Source organism: Canis lupus, chromosome 15 (genome assembly GCF_048164855.1).
Source record: "Canis lupus baileyi chromosome 15, mCanLup2.hap1, whole genome shotgun sequence".
Classification (NCBI taxonomy): Eukaryota; Metazoa; Chordata; class Mammalia; order Carnivora; family Canidae; genus Canis; species Canis lupus.
This window is the reverse complement of record NC_132852.1, coordinates 62443594-62465928: the sequence shown is the minus strand read 5'-3', so window position 1 is coordinate 62465928 and position 22335 is coordinate 62443594. Positions and strand designations below refer to the sequence as shown.

The 22335-nt window shown below is 47.0% G+C and overlaps 1 long non-coding RNA gene across 3 annotated transcripts in view; it reads left to right on the top strand.

The window, feature by feature from the left end:
• The first annotated feature begins 8776 nt into the window (after positions 1-8776).
• LOC140604481 (uncharacterized) overlaps positions 8777-22335 on the top strand; it is a 35016-nt gene continuing 21457 nt past the window's right edge. The window contains exons 1-3 of one of the 3 annotated variants that reach the window (XR_012007344.1): positions 8777-8904; positions 9134-9228; positions 20599-21335. This is a non-coding gene — a long non-coding RNA (uncharacterized lncRNA). Of the gene's footprint in view, positions 8905-9047; positions 9229-20598; positions 21336-22335 lie in introns of those variants that run through there. The other 2 variants (XR_012007346.1, XR_012007345.1) reach the window with 2 other exon arrangements.

The following is a 22335-nucleotide window of genomic DNA, read 5'->3' as shown; positions in this document are numbered from 1 at the left end:
TGTGGCCCATGATATGATCTGTTCTGGAGAATGTCCCATGTTCACTTGAAAGGAATGTGTATTCTTCTTTAGGAAGAAATGTCCAGACTATATCTGTTGATTCCCTGTGGTCCAGTGTGTCAAGGCTATTTTTCCCCTGTTGATTTTGTGCATAGACAATTAGTCCATTTCCATAAGTGGGTGTTGAAATCCCCTGTCAGTGTATTATTATCAGTGTGTTCCTGTATGTTTGTTGTTAATTGGTTTCCATATTTAGGTACTGCCATGTTGGCAGCATAAATATTTAGTTCTTTGATCCTGATAGAGAGTCTTTTTAATTATGAAATAATGTCCTTCTTCATCTCTTCTTACAGTATTTATTCTTTCTTTTTTGAGATTTAAATATTTTATTTATTTATTTTTGAGAGATACAAAGAGAAGCAGAGGCAGAAACATAGGCAGAAGGAGAGACAGGCTCCCCAAAGGGATGCCAATATGGGACTCAATCCTGGGATCCCAGGATCACACCCTGAGCCGAAGGCAGATGCTCAAGCACTGAGCCACAAGGTGTCCCCCAGGGTTTGGTTTCAAATCTAGTTAGTCTGATATAAGTATGGGTTCTCCAGCTTTCTTTTCATAACCATTAGCGTGATAGATGATTTTCCATCCCCTGACTTTCAATCTCCTGGTTTCTATAGGTCTAACGTGAGCATCTAGTAGGCAGCATACTGATGGATCTTGTTCTTTTAATAACGATTTTATATTTGAGAGCATGAGAGAGAGAGAGAGAGAGAGAGAGGCAGAAAATTAGGCAGAGAGAGAAGCATGCTCCCCACTACTAGCACACTATGGGACTCAATCCCAGACTCCAGGATCACACCCGGAGTCAAAGGCAGAGGCTCAACACCTGAGCCACCCAGGCATCCCAGATCCTGTTTTTTAAGGCACTCTGATACCCTCTATCTTTTGATTGGAGCATTTAGTCTATCAGCATTCAGAGTGATTATTGAAAGATATGAACTTACTGCCTTTGTGTTACCGGTAGAGTTGGTGTTTCCAGTGACGTTCTCTGGTCCTTTCTAGTTTTTTGCTTTTGGTCTCTTTTTTTCCCCCACTAGAAGAGTCCCTCTTAAAATTCCTTATTGGATTGGTTAAGTGGTCATGAACTCCTTTATATTTTGCCTGTCTGGGAAATCTTTATATCTCCTTCTATCCTGAATGACACCCTTGCTGAAGAAAGAATTTATAAAAATTAGACTCTTATAAAAAGAAATTTAAAAACATAAAATAAATTTTTGGTGTTATGATTGAAGAAAATGGCATTTAGGAGGAAAACCAGAAGCTGAAAGGGAGGAGGACAGATTTCACCCTCCGTAGCCTTCACAGGGACCTGGTGTCCTTTCCTAGGAGGGCCCCCCCTCCATAGGATGCTTCCTGCTCCTCTGCCCTCCTTGTTGGAACCCAGCAGGCACATCTCTGTACCTCTGACACCTCTGTCGTCGTGGTTTATAACATCTTCCATGTATCCTTTTGGGGACCACAGCGTCGTGTATGGAATCATCTGGCTGCTGTTTGACATTGGGGGGATTCTGATTTTTGTTGGTTTTGGGGTGTGTGTGTGTCTATCACATGCAACTATCACGTGCAGCTCTCGGATCCTCCGGCTGGGTCACCCAAATGCCAAAATGGTGGGCACAACATCATTTCTGATGCTGGAGCTGGGTGGCTACTGGGGTCTCCTACCGACCCTGTGCTGGCTCATGCAATGACTTTCCACTGGAGTATCTGCTGAGATGGAAGTTCCGGCTTGACCACATTCCTAGGTCCTGCAGTGGGTCCTGCCAAGCACCATGTGCTTCTCTTCTCCCTGATGTCTCTCCAGCAGGGAGCCAGACCTCAGGGCCGCTCTGGGGGGTGCTCCTGAGGAGGCGGGTGCACATGGAGGGGAGCCCTGGGGCTGCCTGTGTGTGGGAGTCGGGGTGGGGACGGGGATGGGGTTCCTCAAACCCTGTGCTGCCTGGCCTTCAGGCTGAGTCCCATCCTCACCGAGCTCCTACTCACTCGAGCAAGGAGGGTGCCCTCCACACGGTGGTGTGAGAGATCCAGCACCATAAGGTGTGCACGCTGAGTCCACCTGGTGCAGGTGGCCCAGGTGCATGAGCTGCAAGTGTGGGACCCAGGAAATTTAACAAAAATCTCCTACCCCTGAGCAAGCAGAGCAGGACTGATTCCATTTTGTGCTACACCCGCCAACTCCCCTATGACCCCCTCATCACCTGATTATGGCTTAAGGTGCTGCCCCACCCTAGTCAGATTGCTGGGCACACCCTAATCAGAAATCAGCTCTTAACAGTGAACCCCGCTTTGTGCCCACCAAATCTGTGCGCCGATTCTGACCAAAGTAATAGACCAGCTCAAGTGGATACTATATGGTAGGGTGCAATTCAATCGGCCACCTGCGTGTGAACTGACATGACTGTGCAAATTTCTGCATATCCCATGGTCCACTGGTCCCTATAAAGCTGATATGCCTCTTAGTCTCAGGGTCCAAGTCCCTGCTCCGCTGTGTCGGGTGCACTTGGACACAAGCTCCAGTTTGTAAAGAAAGCCTTGGGAGTTTGCATCGGTGTTGGCTCCTCAGTGGTTTCTCGGTTTCACAATCTTGGGCACAACACAAGGGACTACTGTCCTGACATCCCTTCTAGGGCCATGCTGACTGCCCTGCAGGCCCTCTCTGCCCCAGGCTCACAGGCAAGGGGATGTGGGGAGGGGAGGAAGTGCCCCGTACCTGGCCAGCCACGACCTCCTGGACAGAGGGAGCACAGACATCCGGGTCGCTTTGCACAGACCCTGGTGACCTGAGGCTTCTTGGCTGTCACTCTGTCCCAGGCCCTCCTGGCTCGTGGGGCACAGCCTGAGTCCCAGTAAAGTCTGTCAGGTCCTGAACCCGGCATCTGGCCACCTGTGGAAGGCACGTGGGGACGTCAGCTGGGTGTTCCTCTTGGCGCGCCTGCAGGGGCTGGTGGGGCCAAGGTGATACCCCCTCCTCCTCTCTTGGTGTCTTTCCATGCCCCGTGAACAGTGTTCTGGGAGACACAGAAACGGGCTGGCTGTGCATTTTCGTACCACAACACTTTATTGACTTTCTACAGTAAACAGGCTCAGAGTCGAGGGTGCACACCTTCCCCTGGGGAGGGAGACCTTTCTGTCCTTTAGGGGAGGGCAAGAATGACATGTGTTGGGGGGCGGGTGCTGGAGTCCCCCACCTGGGAGCAGGTGTGGACTCTGGGTGGGGGCGTGTGTCCTGAGATTTCAGTCTGAGAGACAGTTCAGAGGACAGCAGAGCTGACCTGGACCTGCACCTCATGGGCTTATGTGCTGGGCCCCGCAGGGCAGCTGGACCCCGGCCTCGGGATCCCTGGGGCCCCAGCACCTGGAGGAGCCTGCCTCCTTGTGTGGGTGCGGGCGGGGCCCACCATCCTACCCCAGGGCCCAGGAGTCAACATCCAGCTGTGAGAGGGCTCCCTCAGTCAGGGGCCAGAATCCAGGGCTGGCCAGGGCCATGTGGGTTGGATCCCATTAGTCTTTGTGTTGGGCCTAGGGTGAGGGCTCAAATCACCCCAGCCCTCACAGAGCCCAGGGCCAGGCCAGTCCAGATCCCCATGAGTTAAGGGCTGGTGTCCTGTGCAGGGTGTGCCGCCCTCAATGAGGGACAGTGGGCGGAGGCAGGGCACAGTGGGTTCTCTGCACCACTCACCTGCACCCACCCTGTTGGGGGCTCCCTGTCTTCCCTCCTCCCTGCAACCCATGGGTACTCTATGGGACACCCGGGCTTCTGATGGGATCAGGGTATCCAGAGAACCCCAGGGAGGCTGAGCATGTCCCACAGGGGGCACCTGCACTGGGTCCTTGCTGGGGGTCAATGGTGTGGTGGTAGATGGTGTGGGGGCAGGGGTATGATGGTGGTGGAGAGTGGGGAATGGTGTAGGGGTGATGGAGTTGGGGTATGGTGTGAGTGGGAATTGTGTGGGGCTGCGTGGTTTTGTCGGGGATGGAGTCTGTGGGATGCCATTGGGGATGATGATGTAGGCAGATGGAGTGGGAGTGGGGAATGATGGGTATGTCGTGGGGGGCCTGTGGAAAAAGGGCATCTCCTTCCTCTAAGATGCACAAGGAGACATCTACAGTTAAAGGCGACTAGTCTGGGGTTTGCAGTGACACCTGCCCCTGGGGCACCGTGTGGTCAGTGCAGGGCCCTGGCTGGACTGGGGGCGTTATCTGGGGGTCATTATACTATGTATGTTTTCAAATTGCAAATTGTCTCAAATGAAATGCAAAGAATTTAGAAATATATAAAGCACCGAGAGTGGGTGTCACCCTGACCCGTCCGACCCTCATGGGATCAATGTGTGTCCTGCTCCAGCCGCAGCCATGCTGCCTGGCCCCCAGGTCCGGTTCCTGCTCCCCACGACCCCCACCCCATCCCCTGCTTCTCAGGCGGCCGTCCCTCTCCCCTTTGGCATTCAGCTCCCATGGCAACCCCTGGAGGCCCCATCCTACTGGCCTCCTCATCCCCGAGGCACTGGGAGTGTGGGCACTGGAGTCATCCCCAGCATCCTACCATGGAACAGTGTGTTGTTGGCTGCTATTGCTCCCCCCGGCCTCAGAAACCCGTTTTCCCTACCCAGAAGGTCCCGGGCCTCCCTCGGGGCCCTGAAGCCCCCTGGCCCAGCAGCCTCACCCGACCCCCTAGCCATCCCAAAATACGGTGTGGCTGCCGAATGTCCTGTTGACGTCCAAGTCTACCTGGGTGATGTCCCTGGCGGAGACCAGGACCTCCTCCTTCATTTCCTGTGGGAAAACTGGGGAGGAGGAGTAGGCGTCAGGGACACAGACCCCCACCTGTCACGAGCTGCCATGCTGGGCAGGGAACCCTGGGGCCACAATGGGAGTGTGTCCTGCCGAAACCTCCTTCCTTCCCCTGGGAGCCCGGGCATGGCGGGTGTTCCCACCATGCCCGTAGGACCTGTGTGAGGGCCTGTGCCCAGCTGTTGTGGGCGAGGAGGTGACTGAGGGTCAGCCTGGGTGGGAGGGGATAAGGGTTCAGCCCAGGTGGGAGGGGACATGGGGATGTTGTGCCCAAGATTACAAATCCGAGAAACCACTATGGAGCTGACACTGATGCAAACAGACAAGGGTTAATTTCCAAACTCGAGCCTGCGTCCAAGTACACCCGACACAGCGGAGCAGGGACTTGGACCACGAGGTGGGTTTTTGCTTAGTTTTAAGGGCTTGTATCGGGGACCTCCAGAAGGGCTGGAGTAATTCCTCAAGTTCTGTTTACATTTTGATATGGGGCCTTCAAAGGCATTGACCTCTGTTCCCATTATAATAGGCCCCTCCATCCCTTGGCGTGGGCTCAGTTCTTATTCTATTGTGGGGGTTTCTAGGACATGAAGCTGTAAACTTTTGTTTTTTTCCTGTAACTGAAGTAATGTAAATTTCATCTCTTCTTCACAGGGGCCTGGGATGGCTGGACGTGTTCGAATGCTGAACTTAAAGCGGAAAGGCCTTCATTTTCTCAGCCTCCTTGCATCCCATCCCATCCTATCTAGCTCCTTTCCCCTTCCCCGGACCTCCTGAGAGAGCAATTGCAAATGACCTCAGTGTGGCAGCGTGTGTTGGACAGGACCAGGGATTTGGGATCAGGAAGACCTGGGTTGCGTGCACCCCGGCTGTGCAGCGGGATTCGATGCTGCAGACTCTTATTCCCTAAGGCTATCTTGACAACTGACTTTTATATAGAAAAGCTGTCCTTTATGTTTAAAAGATGAGGAGTGAGTCAAAGCCTTTTTTCTCTGCCCATCTGATTGCTCAGATTCCAATCTGAGATGTATTTCCTGTTAATAAGGATAATTTACTATCCATAGTACTATGGTTAAAATATTCTGACACAAGTAATTCAGAGGGATGAGGGTTTCTCGTCTCTTTCTTCCCAGCTCAGTCACTCCTCAGGAAATGCATCTTTATGGATTTGGAAAGAACTGAGAGACATTATTACCAATGGTCCTATTATTATGTGAAGGATTCTTCCCTGAGATTCTTCCCCTGTTTCAACTGACACTGAAACACTGAACTCTTTTGAAGACAAAAGTCAAGGAAATAATTGTTATGCATTGCTAATTTTAATTGCACTTGCAATATGGTGTCTATTATACTAAAAGTATTTTTATCTGATTTTTGCTATTTATTATCCGTTCCTGCTTTTGAGGTTAGGGAGGCATTATACGTGTTCATAAGTGTTTTTATTTCCTTCTGATCTAAAATTTTTACTTTGTTTCCATCAAAGGAACTCTTTAAGAATAAGGCAACAGTTAATTAAACTATTCTTAAAATGTCTTCACACTTGGAGCCTGATTCATTTAAGTCAATTTTCAAAATAAATCTTATTTATTAGGAAAAAAACAAAGATATATAGGGAAATTGAGAAGATAGTACAGAGCATTCGCATGCACTTGCACTCAATTTCTCCAATTATTGATATCTTATATTAGTACAGTACAAATGTTAGCTAATGAATCAATATTAAAATAGTCGCATTAACCAAAGACCATACTTTATTCAGATTTCCTTAGTTTTTGCTAAGTTACCACCCCTCATATGACATTCCATTTGTCCTCCTGTTTTCTTAGGCTCCTCTGGATTGTGACAGTCTTTCAGCCTTTCCTTGTTGTTGCACTGGAACACTTTGAGAAGTAGAGTATTTTGTAAAATTTCCCTCAGTTGGGACATGTCTGTTGTTTATCTCATGATTGAATTGTTTTTGTGGATTTTATGCAGAGATATACTGCCATTTTTATTATATCATATAAAGGATAGATACTATCAACATGATTTATCATTTTTGGTATCGATCTGATCATCTTGCTGAGGTAGTGTTTGTCATCTTTCTCCATAGTTAAGTGATTCTTTTCATTATTATTAATTATTGTTATCATCATCATGTTATTTTGTCTTTCATAATATATTTTGTAGAAGGAAGTTACTATGTGTATTCCACACGTAAGAGTGGGAAGCTATGCTCATCAACATGAGAGTGGAATGTCTGCACAAATTGTTTGAAATTCTTCTACAAGGGAGATTTCTCTTCCTTGTGGGTTTCTTTTTTTTTGTTTCTTTTTCAAAGATGTTTATTTATTTGAGAGAGAGAAGAGAGAAAAAGCATGAGTGAGAGAAGCAGAGGGAGAGGGAGAAGCAGGTACCCTGCTGAAAACGGAGCCTTCCTTGCGACCTGGATCATGATCTGACTTAAGGTAGAAGCTTAACTGACTGAGCCACCCCGGTGCCACTCTTTCTTTCTTTCTTTTTTTTTTAAATAATAAATTTATTTTTTATTGGTGTTCAGTTTGCCAAATCAGTATAACACCCAGTGCTCATCCCATCTAGTGACCCCTCAGTGCCCGTCACCCATTCACCCTCAACCCTGCCCTCCTCCCCTCAATCACCACTAGTTCATTTCCAAGAGTTAGGAGTCTTTTGTTCTGCCTCCCTTTCTGATATTTCCCACACATTTCTACTCCCTTCCCTTATATTCCCTTTAAGTATTACCTATATTCCCCAAATGAATGAGAACATACAATGTTTGTCCTTCTCCGATTGTCCTACTTCACTCAGCATAATACCTTCTAGTTCCATCCACCTTGAAGCAAATGGTGGGTATTTGTTGTTTCTAATGGCTGAGTAAGACCCACCTTTTCTCTCTCTTCATCTTCTGAGTCTCCTATGATATGAATGTTATTGTTTTAATAAGTGGCTGACTTCCCTACGTCTGCCTCTGTGGTCCATAACCTTTCTTGTTTTGAAGGCTTCCAGTTGGGACTGCATCTCAGTTATAGCATTTTAAACGTTGGACTGACTTGATTTTAGCTCTTTTATTTCTACAGTAAGGGATTCTCTAGTTTGCTTCTGTGCTCTTTTTCCAGCCCAGCTGCTATCTTTATAATCATTGTTTTAAACCGTAGTTAGACATAATATATGTGTATTGATGAACTTTCTGGCTGTGAGTACTACCTCATGTTATTTTATGGAGGAGAATTTCTCTATCTCATTATTTTTTCCAGAAAAAAAGAAGGAAGAAAAAGAAAAATCAAGAAAAACAATAACAACTGCCCTCCAAAAAAAAACCACCAGATTATTTTGGCCTGCTTGTTAAAAGATTCTAAATCCCAAAATATGAAACACAATTAAACTACCATAAAAGTAAAAATAAGAAATATATAAGGTACATACATTAAATTAAAATAAGGCAATTAATAAAAAAGAATCAAAGAAAATAATTAAAAATAGAGCACAAAGTACAAAGGAATCTAGACCCTACTTTCCAGGCAGAGCTGAAGCTTTGCAGCCTCTGTGGTCTGGCAACTTGGTGACAGCGAATGGTCTGTGTGGGGTCTGGGGATGGGCCTTGGCGCTGATTGTCAGGTGCACATCTGCCTGGGAGTTGCACCTGTGGGGGTCAGAGTCGGGGTGGGCGTCAGCGAATCTGGGCTCCAGGGGGAGGCACTGTTTTGCTCCCTGATTCCTGGCCCTGATGGGCGGGATGCAGGTGGGGACGCTGGGTCCTCTGGCTCTGGGGCTGAGCATCCCACCCCCCAGTCTGCTGGGGCCTCCACAGAAGAACCCCGAAGCCCCCAGGTCTCCGCAGCTTCTCTCAGAACCCTGCGTTCACTCTACCTGCACCCGAGCTTCTTTTGGTTTTCTTTTTTTATCTCAGGCTGTTGTGCCCAAGATTGTGAATCTGTGAATCTGAGAAATCACAAATCACCGAGAAGCCATCACCAATGCAAACACATGAGGGTTTATTTACAAGCTCGAGCTTGTGTCCAAGTATACCCAACACAGTGGAGCGGGGACTTGGACCCCGTGGTGGGTTTTAGTTTATTTTTAAGAGTTGGTCTCGGGGAACTCCTGAAGGGTGGAGTAATTCCTCAAGTTCTGTTTACATTTTGATATGGGGCCTTCAAGGGCATTGAGATCTGTTCTAATAGGGGCTTCCTGCCCTTGGACTGGGCTCAGTTTTTATTCTATTGTGGGCTTGCTGTGTCCTGACAGTGAGCATTCAGGAAGGAAATGATGGATGTGACTCCCTTCTCAGGTGCATCACAGAGAATAAATAAGGAGACTGAACAAAAAGAGCACAAGACATTGGGGGCTTCGTCCATATCAGAAGGGACTCCTCAGAACCACAGGGTAAGTGAATGGGTAGAATGGATGGTAGGGTCAGGGGAGGTGAGGCAGTTGGTGGTTAGGCTTAGGTTAGATGTTAGGTGTTTGTGATTAACCTTATGGTTACGGATTAGAGGTTAGGGTGAGGGATAAGGGTAAGGGTCAGTGGTTAGGAGTTAGGATGGGGGTTAGGGATTAGGGAATGAGGTTAGGGTTAGTGACAGTATTTAGAGTTAGGGTTAGGGTTATGCTTTAGGGTTTAGGGCAGGAGGTTTGGAGGTGGGTTTAGGGTTATGGTTACAGTTAGGGTTGGGTTTAGGTTTGCAGTTAGGGTGAGGTGTTAGGGTGTGAGTTAGGGTTAGGGGTAAGGGTTAGGGGTTAGGGTAAAATTTAGGGCTAGGTTTAGGGTTAGGGCAAGGGTTAGGTATAGGATAGGGGTTAGGGCTAGGGATAGGATTAGTATTTATTTAGGGTTTAGGGTCAGGTCAGGGTCAGGGTACGGTTTTGGAAAAGGGTAAGAGATAGGTATAGGGAGTGGTTTAGGAGTTAGTTTTAGGGTACAGGTTAGAGTAAAGTTTGGGGTATGAGATAGGATTGGTATTAGAGGGTTAGGGTTAGGGTACAGGTTAAGGTTAGGATAGGATTTGAGTACATTAAGTTAAGGTTAGGGTTAGAGGTTAGGGTTAGATTTAAGGTAGGGGTCAGGGTTAAGGGTTTAGAATAGGTTTAGGATATAGGGTGAGGGTTGGCATGAAGGTTCCATGAATGTGTTTTGGTCTTGGGGTTTGTGTTTGGTTTTCGATTAGTGATGGGTCTTGTTTAAGGGTTAGGTTAACATTAAGATTAAGCGTAGGGTTAGACTTATGTCTGTGTATGGTTAGAGTTTGGGTCTTGGAATGTGCCTGCACTGGGACTCCTAGCATCTTGGGCAGTTTAGTTTTATGCACTCTATTTAGGTTTTGGGTTCAAAGATAGCCTGACTCCACCAAGTCAGTGGCCTCCCCAGAGAATCAAAATCCTGGCTTCTGCTGGGGTGAAAATAGACATGGCAGGTTTCTCCCGAGCTGAGCTAAGGAGGGGGTTTGTGGCTCTAAAGACTCTTTATTTGGATTTTCAGTTGCCTTTCTGATTTTATCTCTTGTGTGCACATGTTTTCTCTATACTACCAATTATTATTTTAAAGTTTTACTTGAATTCCTGTTTGTAAACACAGTATGATATAGTTTCAGGTTTACCACATAGTGGTTAGACCCCTGGATACAACGCCTGGTACTGGTCACAGGTGCCCTCCACTATCCCCATCCCCTGATTCACCATCCTCCCCACCTTCCCCTGGTATTTATTAGTTTATTCTCTGTGGTTAAGAGTCTGTATCTTGGTTTGCTTCTCTCATGCCTCCTCCGCCCCTTTGCCAGTTTGTTTGGTTTCTCAAAATTCACAAGTGAATGCAATTGTATGGTATTTGGTATCTGTCTTTCTCTGACTGAGTTCATTTAGCATAAATCCTTTCCACTCCTTCCACGTCACTGTAAATGGATTCATTTCATCCCTTCTGATGACCGAGTGATGTTGCGTGTGTATATTTACCACATCTTTCTGCCCATTCATCAGTCGATGGACATCTGGGCTGTATCCATAGTCTGGCTGTTGTTGATAACGCTGCTACAAACAGTGGGCTGCGTGTCCTTCCTCGAATCTACTAAAGTACTTCTCTATCCTCGGGATAAATACCTACCTGTGAAATTTTGGAATCGTAGGGTAGCTCTATTTTTAACTTCTTTTTTAAAATTTTTTTTATGATAGTCACAGAGAGAGAGGCAGAGACACAGGCAGAGGGAGAAGCAGGCTCCATGCCCTGGAGCCCAAAGTGGGATTCAATCCCGGGTCTCCAGGTTCGCACCCTGGGCCAAAGACAGGTACCAAACCACTGCACCACCCAGGGATCCAATTTTTTTAACTTCTCTAGGACCCTCCACACTGTTTTCCACAGTGGCTAAATGTGTTCGCATGCCCACCAGGAATGTAAGGAGGCTACCCTTTCTCCACACCTCACCAACACCTGTTGTTTCTTGTGTTGTTAATTTTAGCCATTATGACAGCTCTCAGGTGACATATCATTCTGGTTTTGGTTTGCATTTCCCTGATGATGGGTGACGCTTTGTGTCTTTCTGTGAGTCTGGTGGCCATCTGGCTGTCTTGTCAGAGACAAAGTCCATTCATTTTTCTGCCCATCTCTAGTTGCATAATTTGTTTTTAGGATCTTGAGATTTATATTTCCTTTATGTGTTTTGCATACTAACTCTTTATTGGATGTGTTGTTTACCAATATCTCCTTTCATTTTGTATGTTGCCTTTTAGCTTTGGTTGTTTCCTTCACTTTGCAGAAGCTTTTCATTTTGATGAAGTCCCAGTAGCATTTTTGCTTTTGTTCCCTCACCTCAGTGGCATATCTAGAAAGAAAAATCAGTGGCCAATGTCAAAGACGTTGCTGCCTATCTTTTCTTCTTTGATTGGTTTCAGGTCTCACATTTAGGTCTTTCATCCATTTTGAATTTATTTTTTATATATATGGTGTAAGAAAGTGGTCCAGTTTGATTCTTCTGCATGTGGCTGCCTGGTTTTCCCAACACCATTTATTCTTATCCTGGGGTCAGGGTTAGGGTTTGTTGAAGAGACTGTCTTTCTGCCATTGGATATTCCTTCCTGCCTTGTTATCCTTTATGGGTCATAGATACAGGTTTGTATCTTGTTTTGGCTTTCCATTCTGTTCTATTGATCTAAGCGTCTCCTGTTGGGAGAACCCTGATTGCTGATTCAATTTCTTTGCTGGTTATCTGTCTGTTCAAATTTTTTATTTCTTCATTTTTAATTTTTGCTATGTTATATATTTCTAGGAATTGATCTATTTCTTCCAGGTTCTAGGTTGCTGGCATATAATTTTTCATCATATTCTCTTATAATCGTTTGTATTTCTCTAGTGTTGTTTTTTATTTCTCTTTTCTCATCTGATTTTATTTGGGTCCTTTCTCAACTTTTTATCTTTTTTCTTTTTTAAATATTTTATTTATGTATTCATGAGAGACACAAAGATACAAAGGTATAGGCAGAGGGAAAATGAGGCTCCATGCGGGGAGCCTGATGTGGGACTTGAACCCCTAGGACCCCGGGATCATGACCTGAGCCAAACACATGCTCAACCACTGAGGCACCCAGGTGCCTTGCTGATTCAATTCCTTTGCTAGTAATGGGTCTGTTCACATTTTCTATTTCTTCCTATTTCAGTTTTGCTCATTTGCACATTTCTAGGGATTTGTCCATTTCTTCCAGGTCTCCCAGTTTGTTAGCGTATAATCTTTCATAGTATCCCCTTATAATTGTCTTATTTTTCTGATGTTGATTGTGATCTCTCTTCTCTCATTTGTGATTTTATTTATTTAGGTCTTTTCTCTTTTCTCGTCATAAGGCTGGCTAGGGCTTGATCCATTTTATTACTTATTTTAAAGAACTAGCTCTTAGTTCTGTTATTCCATTCTACTGTTTTGTTGTTTCTGTATTGTTTATTTCTGCTCTGATCTTAATTTTTTCCCCTTCTTTTGTAGGCTTTAGTCTTTGTTTACTATTCCTTTTTCAGCTCCTTCAGGTGTAGGGTTAGATTGTGTATTGGAGACTTCTTGTTTCTTGAGGTAGGCCTGTATTGCTATGTACTTCCCTCTTAGGACTGCCTTTGCTACATCCCAGAGGTTTGGAGAAACATGTTTTCATTTTCATTTGTTTTAAATTTCCTCTTTAATTTTCTGGTTGCTCCATTCATTCTCTAGTAGGATGATCATAAACGCCACGTATTTTTGGTCTGTCCAATTTTTTTCTTAGTGTCGACTTCCAGTTTCATAGCGCCTTGGTCTGAAAATGAACAGGGTGTGAAATCAACATTCTTGTACCTGTTGTACCTGTTGAGGACTGATTTGTGGGCCCTGATAGGATCTGTTCTGGAGAATGTCCCATATGCAATTGAACAGAATGTTTATTCTCCTTTTGGAACTAATATGCTAACTATATCTGTTGAGTCCCTGTTGCCCAGTGTGTCAAGGCTATTGTTCCCTTGTTGATTTTCTGCATAGACGATCGGTCCATTGCCATAAGTGGGTGTTGGAATCCTCTGTCAGTGTATTGTTATTAGTGATTTCCTGTACGTTGGTTGTTAATCAGTTTCTATATTTAGGTACTCATGTTGGCAGCATAAATAGTTAGCTGTTTGATCTTGATAGTCTTTTTAATTATGAAATAATGTTCTTCATCTCTTCTTACAATATTTGTTGTTTCTTTTTGAGATTTAAATATATTATTTATTTATTTTTGAGAGATACACAGAGAAGCAGAGGCAGAAACATAGGCAGAGGGAGAGGCAGGCTCCCCAAAGGGAGGGTGATGTGGGACTCGATCCTGGGATCCCAGGATCACACCCTAGCCTGAAGGCAGATGCTCAACCACTGAGCCACCAGGTGTCCCCCAGGGTTTGGTTTCAAATCTCGTTTGTCTGATATAAGTATGGGTCCTCCAGCTTTCTTTTGATATCCATTAGCGTGATAGATGATTTTCCCTCCCCTGACTATCAATCTGCTGGTGTCTATAGGTCTAAGGTGAGCATCTTGTAGGCAGCATACAGATGGATCTTGTTTTTTTAATAATGATTTTATTTATCAGAGAGAGAGAGAGAGAGAGAGGCCGAAAATTAGGGAGAGAGAGAAGCAGACTCCCCACCAGGAACCCAATATGGGACTCAATCCCAGACTCCAGGATCACAGCCTGAGTCAAAGGCAGATGCTCAACCCCTTGAACGACCCAGGTATTCCAGATCCTGTGTTTTAAGCCACTCTGATACCCTATATCTTTTGATTGGAAAATTTAGTCTATCAGCATTAAGAGTGATTATTCACAGATATGAACTTTGTTCCTTTGTGTTACCAGAAGAGTTGGTGTTTCTGGTGATGTTCTCTGGTCCTTTCTAGTCTTTATTGCTTTTGGTCTCTTTTTTTCCCCCACTAGAAGAGTCCCTCTTAATCCCTTACTGGACTGGTTAAGTGGTCATGAAATCCTTGATATGTTGACTGTCCAGAAAATCTTTCTCTCTCCTTCTCTCCTGAATGACACCCTTGCTGAAGCAAGAATTCATACAAATTGGACTCCAATAAAAAGGAATTTAAAAACATAAAATAAATTTTTGGTCTTATGATTAAGGAAAATGGCATTTAGGAGGAAAACCAGAAGCTAAGAGAGAGGAGGACAGATTTCACCATCCGTAGCCATCACAGGGACATGGTGTCCTTTCCATGAAGGGGCCTCCCCTCCGTAGGATTCTTCCTGCACCTCTGTGCTCCTTGTTGGAAACCAGCAAGCACATCTCTGTATCTCTAGCACCTCTGCAGTCATGGTTTATTGCATCTTCCATGTATCCTACTGGTGACAACAGCGTCGTGTATGTAACCATCTGGCTCCTGTTAGACAACATTGGGGGGGATTCCGACTTCTGTTGGTTTTGGGGTGTGTGTGTGTCTATCACATGTAGCTATCACGTGCAGGTATCTGATCCTCTGGCTGGGTCACCCAAATGCCGAAATGGTTGGCACAACATCATTTCTGGTGCTGGCGCTGGGCAGATAGCTGGGCTCTCCTTGCCGACTCGGGGCTCGCTCCTGCAGTGACTTCCCACTGGAGGGTCAGCTGAGCTGGAAGGTCCAACTCGGCCAAATTCCCATGTCCTCAGGGGGTCCCGCTGAGCACCTGCTGTTTCTCTTCTCCCAGATGCCTCTCCAGCAGGGAGCCAGACCTCAGCGCCGCCCTGGGGGGAGATCCTGAGGAGCTGGCTGCCCATGGCGGGGAGCCCTGTTGCTGCCTGTGTATGGGAGTCGAGTTGGGGTCTGGGCTGGGGTTCTCGGTCCCCTGTGCTGCCTGGCCTTCTGGCGAGCCCCATGCTCACCCAGCCCTTACTCACTAGGGTGAGGAGGGTGCCCTCTACACACTGGTGTGAGAGATCCAGCACCACAAGCTGTGCACAGTGAGTCCACCTGGTGAGGGTGGCCCAGGTTCGTGAGCTGCAAGTGTGGGACCCAGGAAAGTTAACAAAAATCCCCTACCCCTGGACAAGCAGAGCAGGACTGATTCCATTTTGTGCTACACCCACCTCCTCCCCTATGACCCCCACATGAGCTGCTTATTGCTTAAGGCGCTGCCCCACCCTAGTCAGGCCGCTAGGTACACCCTAATCGGAAATCGGCTCATAACAATGTAACCCTGCTTTGTGCCCCCCAAAACTGTGCGACGATTCTGACCAAAGTAATAGGCCAGCTCAAGTGGATACTATTTGGTAAGGTGTAATTCAATTGGCCACCTGCGTGTGGACCATCATGACTGTGCAACTTTCTGCATATCCCATGGGCCACTGGCCCCTATAAAGCTGTTATGCTTCTTAATCTCGGGATCCACGTCCCTGCTCCGCTGTGTTTGGTGAAATTACACCCAAGCTCCAGCTTGTAAAGAAACCCTCGGGAGTTTCCATCGGTGTGGGCTCCTTGGTGGTTTCCCTGATTTACAATCTTGGGCACAACACCAGGGCCTGGTGTCCTGACATCCCTTCCAGGGCCACGCTGACCGCCCCACAGGCCCTTTGTGCCCCAGGCACACAGGCACGGGGATGCGAGGACGGGAGGAAGTGCCCCGGAACTCGGCCATCCTTGGCCCCCAGGACAGAGGGAGCACAGACCAACCAGGTCGCTGTGCACAGACCCTGGTGACCTGAAGCTCCCTGGCTGTCACTCTGTCCCAGCCCCACCTGGCCTGGGGGACACAGCCTGAGTCTAAGTAAAGTCTGTGGGGTCCTGACCCTGAAGTCTGGCTGCCCCTGGAAGGCACGTGGGGACGTCAGCTCTGTGTACCTGGTGGCGCCCCTGCAGGGGCTATTTAGGGCCTGGATGGTGCCCCCTCCTCCTCTCTGGGAGTCTCTTCACGCCCCATGCACAGAGTTCTGGGATACACAGAAACGGGCTGGCTGTGCATTTTTTCACAACACTTTATTGACTTTTTACAGCAAAGGGGCTCAGAGCGTAATGCGCGCCTTCCCCTGGGGAGGGAGACCTTTCTGTCCTTTAGGGGAGGGCAATAATCACACGGTGTGGAGAGGCGGGTGCTAGAGTCCACATTGTGGGAACATGTGTGGACTCCGGGTGGGGGCGTTTGTCCTGAGATTTCAGCCTGAGTGACTGTTCTGAGGACAGCAGAGATGACCTGGACCTGCAGCTCATGGGCTCCTGTACTGGGGCCCCGCAGGGCAGCTGGACACCTGCCTTGGGCCCTCTGGGGCCCCAATACCTGGAAGAGCCTGCCTCCTGGTGTGGGGTTGGGTGGGGCCAACCGGCCTATCCATCCTTTCCCTACCCTGGGGTGTCCCGGGATCCCCCAGTCTGCCCTAGGTTAGCGACCTGGATCTGTGGGGCATGCCCAGGGCCCAGGAGGCCACATCCACCTGTGAGAGGGCTCGCTCAGCCTGGGGCCAGAATCCAGGGCTGGCCAGGACCATGGGGACCTGGATCCCATTAGTCTTTGTGTTGGGCCTGGGAGGGGCTCAATTCAACCTAGTCCCCACAGAGCACAGAGCCATGTCAGCCCAGGTCCCTCTGGGTTAGGGGCTGGTGTCCTGTGCAGGGTGTGCCGCCCTCCAGGACAGACAGTGGGTGGAGGCAGGGCCCAATGTATCCTCTGCACCACTCACCTACACCCAGCCTTTCGGGGATCTCTGCCTTCCCTCCTCCCTGCAACCTCTGGGTTCTCTATGGGACAATCAGGCTTCTGATGGGAGCAGGGTATCCAGAAAACGCCAGGGAGGCTGAGCATGTCCCACAGGGGGCAGCTGCCCTGGGTCCTTGCTGGGGGCCGATGGTGTGGGGGTGGATGTTGTGGGGTAGGGATATGATGTTGGTGGTATATTAGGAAGGTACAAATATTAGCCTTGAATCAATATTAAAATATTCTCATTAACCAAAGACCATACTTTATTCAGATTTCCTTAGTTTTTGCTAAGTTACCATCCCTCATATCCCATTCCATTTGTCCTCATGTTTTCTTAGGCTCCTCTGGATTGTGACAGTCTTTCTGCCTTTCCTTATTGTTGTTGAACTGGAACACTTTGAGAAGTAGAGTATTTTGTAAAATTTACCTCAGTTAGGAAATGTCTGTTATCTCATGATTAAACTCTTTTTGTGGATTATATAAAGAGATATACTGCCATTTTAATTATATCATATAAAGGATAGATATTATCAACATGATTTATCAGTCTTGGTATCAATCTGATCATCTTGCTGAGGTAGTGTTTGTCAGCTTTCTCCGTAGTAAAGTGATTATTATTATTATTACTATATTATCATTTTTATATACACATTTTCATATTCTATTTTGTAGAAGGAAGTTACTATGTGTATTCCATACATATGAGTGGGAGGCTATGCTAATCAACTTGAGGGTGGAATGTCTGTACAACTTCTTTGAAATTCTTCTACATGGGAGATTTCTCTTCCTTCTGGGTTTGTTTTTTTGTTTCTTTTTAAAGATGTCATTTATTTATTTGAAAGAGAGAGGAGAGAAAAACCAAGAGCGAGAGGGGCAGATGGAGAGGGAGAAGCAGGTTCCCTGCAAACAGGGAGCCTGCCTTGGGAATTGGATCATGATCTGAGCCCAAGACAATAGCTTATGTGACTGAGCCACCCAGATGCCACTTTTTCTTTCTTTTTCTTTTTTTAGTAATAAATTTACTTTTATTGGTATTCAATTTGCCCACATACAGAATAACACCCAGTGCTCAGCCCGTCAGTACACGTCACACATTCACCCCCACCCCCACCCTCCTCCCCTTCCATCACCCCTAGTTCATTTCCCAGAGTTAGGAGTCTTTATGTTCTGTCTCCCTTTCTGATATTTCCCACACATTTCTTCTCACTTCCCTTATATTCCCTTCACTATCATCTATATTCCCCAAATGAATGAGAACATACAATGTTTGTCCTTCTCCGATTGACTTACTTCACTCAGCATAATACATTCCAGTTCCATCCACGTTGAAGCAAATGGTGGGTATTTGTTGTTTCTAATGTCTGAGAAAGGCCCACCTTTTCTCTCTCTTCATCTTCTGAGTCTCCTATGGTATGAATGTTATTGTTAATAAGTGGATGACTTCCCTACGTCTGTCTCTGTGGTCCATAACCATTCTTGTTTTGAAGGCTTCCACTTGGGACTGCATCTCAGTTATACCATTTTTAACATTGGCCTGACTAGATTTTAGTTCTTTTATTTCTACAGTAAAGGTTTCTCTAGTTTTCTTCTGTGCTCTTTTTCTAGCCCAGCTGTTGTCTTTATAATCATTATTTTAAACTGTATTTAGACATCATATATGTGTATTGATGAACTTCCTGGCTGTGAGTAGACCTCATGTTATTTTATGGAGGTGATTTTCTCCATCTCATTATTTGTTCCAGAAAAGAAAGAAGGAAGAAAAAGAAAAAACAAGAAAAACAATAACAACTGCCCTCCCCCCAAAAAAAACAAAACAAAACAAAATAAAACCCAGATTATTTTGGCCTGCTTGTTAAAAGATTCTAAATCCCAAAATAGAAACAATTAAAGTGATCCCTGGGTGACACAGCGGTTTAGTGCCTGCCTTTGGCCCAGGGCACAATCCTGTAGACTCTGGATCAAATCCCACGTCGGGGTCCCAGTGCATGGAGCCTGCTTCTCCCTCTGCCTGTGTCTCTGCCTCTCTCTCTCTCTCTCTCTCTCTCTCTTTCTTTCTGTTTGTGACTATCATAAATAAATTGAAAAAAATTTAAAAAAGAATCACAATTAAAGTACTATGAAAGCAAAAATAAGAAATATATAAGGTACATACATAGAAATTAAAATAAGGCAATTAATAAAAAAGAATCAAAGAAAATAAATGAAAAAAGAGCACAAAGTACAAAGGAATCTAGACCCTACTTTCCAGGCAGAGCTTTAGCTCTGCAGCCACTGTGGTCCAACAACTTGGTGGCAACGAATGCTCTGTGTGGGGTCTGGGGATGGGCCATGGCGCTGATTGTCAGGTGCACATCTGCCTGGGAGATGCACCTGCGCGGGTCAGAGGCGGGGTGGGGGTCAGCGCCTCTGGGCTCAGTGGGCTGTGCTGCCCTGTTCCTGAGACCTGGCCCTGATAGGCGGATGCGGGTGGGGTCTCTGGGTCCTCTGGCTCTGGGGCAGAGCATCCCCCACCCCAGTCTGCTGGGGCCTCCACAGAAGAGCGGCCAAGCCCCCAGGTCTCCGCGGCTTCTCTCAGAACCCTGCGTTCACTCTACCTGTGTCCGAGCTTCTTTTGGTTTTGTTTTTTTATCTCAGACTGTTATGCCCAAGATTGCTAATCCGAGAAACCACCGAGAAGCTGACACCAAGGCAAACACATGAGAGTTTATTTACAAGCTTGAGCTTGTGTCCAAGTATACCCGACAGAGCGGAGCAGGGACTTGGACCCTGAGGTGGGTTTTAGCTTAGTTTTAAGAGTTGGTCTCGGGGTACTCCCGAAGGGCTGGAGCAATTCCTCAAGTTCTTTTTTTTTTTTTTAAACTTCTTTTTTTTTTAAATATTTTATTTTTTTTTATGATAGTCACAGAGAGAGAGAGAGAGAGGCAGAGACACAGGCAGAGGGAGAAGCAGGCTCCATGCACCGGGATCCCGACGTGGGATTCGATCCTGGGTCTCCAGGATCGCGCCCTGGGCCAAAGGCAGGTGCCAAACCGCTGTGCCAACCCAGGGATCCCCCTCAAGTTCTGTTTACATTTTGATATGGGGCCTTCAAAGGCATTGAGATCTATTCTCATTCTAATAGGGGCTTCCTGCACTTGGCCTGGGCTCAGTTTTTATTCTATTGTGGGGCTTTCCAGGGTATTAAGCTGTAAACTTTTGTTATTTTCCTGTAACTGAAGTAATGTAAATTTCAGCTCTTCTTCACAGGGGCCTGGGATGGCTGGACTTGTGGAATGCTGAACTTACAGTGGAAAGGCCTTCATTTTCTCGGCCTCCTTGTGTCCCTTCCCATCCTATCTAGCTCCTTCCCCCTTCCCCAGAGCTCCTAAGAGAGCAATTGCTAATGATCTCAGCCTGGCAGCTTGTGTAAGGGGACAGGCCCAGGGATTTGGGATCAGGAAGACCTGGGGCTCGGGCATCCCAGCTATGCAGCGGGATTTGATGCTGCAACTCTTATTCCCTAAGGCTATCTTGACAACTGACTTTGTACATAGAAAAGCTGTCCTTTCTCTTTATAAGACAAAGAGCGAGTCAAAGTGTTTTTTTCTCTGCCCATCTGATTGCTCATATTCCCAGGATAGATGTGGGCCCACATCCACCCTGACAGGAACACCTGGGCCGCTTCAGGACCTGCAGGGAGGCTTCAGGAAGCTGTGGTGCTGCGTCCACTCTGGCAGGAGCTCCCGGGCCACTCAGGACATAATTTGAGTCTTCTGGAAGGTGGGGGCCGCATCCATGGTGTCAGGAGCCCTGGCCTCCTCAGAATCCACAGTGAGGCTATGGGAGGACTGGGGGCCACGCCCACACAACAGGACGCTGACGTCCTCAGGACCCCCAGTGTAGACTTCGGGAAATATGGGGATGCTTCCATGCAGACAGAAGAGCCCAACCTTACCAGGGCCTGTGGTGAAGCGTAAGAAAAATGTGGGTGCCGAATCCAAACTGACAGGAGTCTCCAGCCTCTTTAGGATCAGCACTTTGGCTTCAGGACATATGGGGCTGCGTCTATGCTGACAGGAGCCCACAGCCCCCTCAGGACGCGCAGTGAGTTTTCTGGGGGCCATGGGGCCATGTCCAGGCTGACAGGAGCCCTCGGCCTCCTGAGGACCTGCTGTGAGGCTTCCAGAGGATGTGAGGCATAGTCCACAGTGACAGGAGACCCGTGTCCTCAGGACCTGCTGACTATGATCCAAGAACACGTGGGGCCACATCCACACTCACAGGATCCTGGCTTCCTCAGGACCCCCTGGAGGACTCTGGAGGTGCCGTTGGGGGCCACGTCCACATCAGAAGGGACTCCTCAGAACCACAGGGTAAGTGAATGGGTAGAATGAATGGTAGGGTCAGGGGAGGGGAGGCAGTTGGTGGTTAAGTTAGGTTAGATGTTAGGGTTTAGTGATTATGCTTATGGTTACAGATTAGAGGATAGCGTGAGGGATAAGGGTAAGGGTCAATGGTTAGGAGTTAGGCTGGGGGTTAGGGATTAGGGAAAGGGGTTAGGGTTAGTGTTAGGGACAGATTTAGAGTTAGGGTTAGGGTTTAGGCTTAGGGATTAGGGCAGGATGTTAGGAGTTGGGGTTAGGGTTATGGTTGGTGTTAGGGTTGTGATTAGGTTTGCAGTTAGGGTTAGGGGTTAGGGTGTGAGTTAGGGTTAGGGGTTAGCGTTAAGGGTTAGAGTTAAAGTTAGGCCTAGGTTTAGGGTTAGGGTGAGGGTTAGGCTTAGGATAGGGTTTAGTGCTAGGGTTAGTGTTTGGTTAGGGGTTAGGGATAGGGTCAGGTCAGGGTCAGGGTAGGGTCAGGGTATGGTTTTGGAAAAGGGTAAGAGATAGGGTTAGGCAGTGGGTTAGGGATTAGTTTTAGGGTATGGGTAGTGTACAGTTTGGGGTATGAGATAGGGTTAGTATTAGAGGGTTAGGGTTAGGGTACAAATTAAGGTTAGGAATAGGATTTGAGTACATTAAGTTAGGGTTAGAGGTTAGGGTTACGGTTAGATTTAAGGTAAGGGTCAGAGTTAAGGAAACCTCAGAATAGGTTTAGGAGTTAGGGTGTGGCTTGGCAGGTAGGTTCAGTGAATGTGGTTTGGTCTTGGGGTTTGTGTTTGGTTTTTGATTAGTGATAGTTCTTGTTTAAGTGTTAGGTTAACATTAGGCTTAAGTGTAGGGTAAGGGTTATGTCTGTGTATGGTTAGAGTTTGTGTCTTGGCATGTGCCTGCACTGGGACTCCTAGCATCTTGGGCAGTTTAGTTTTATGCACTCTATTTAGGTTTTGGTTTCAAAGATAGCCTGATTCCACCAAGTCAGTGGCCTCCCCAG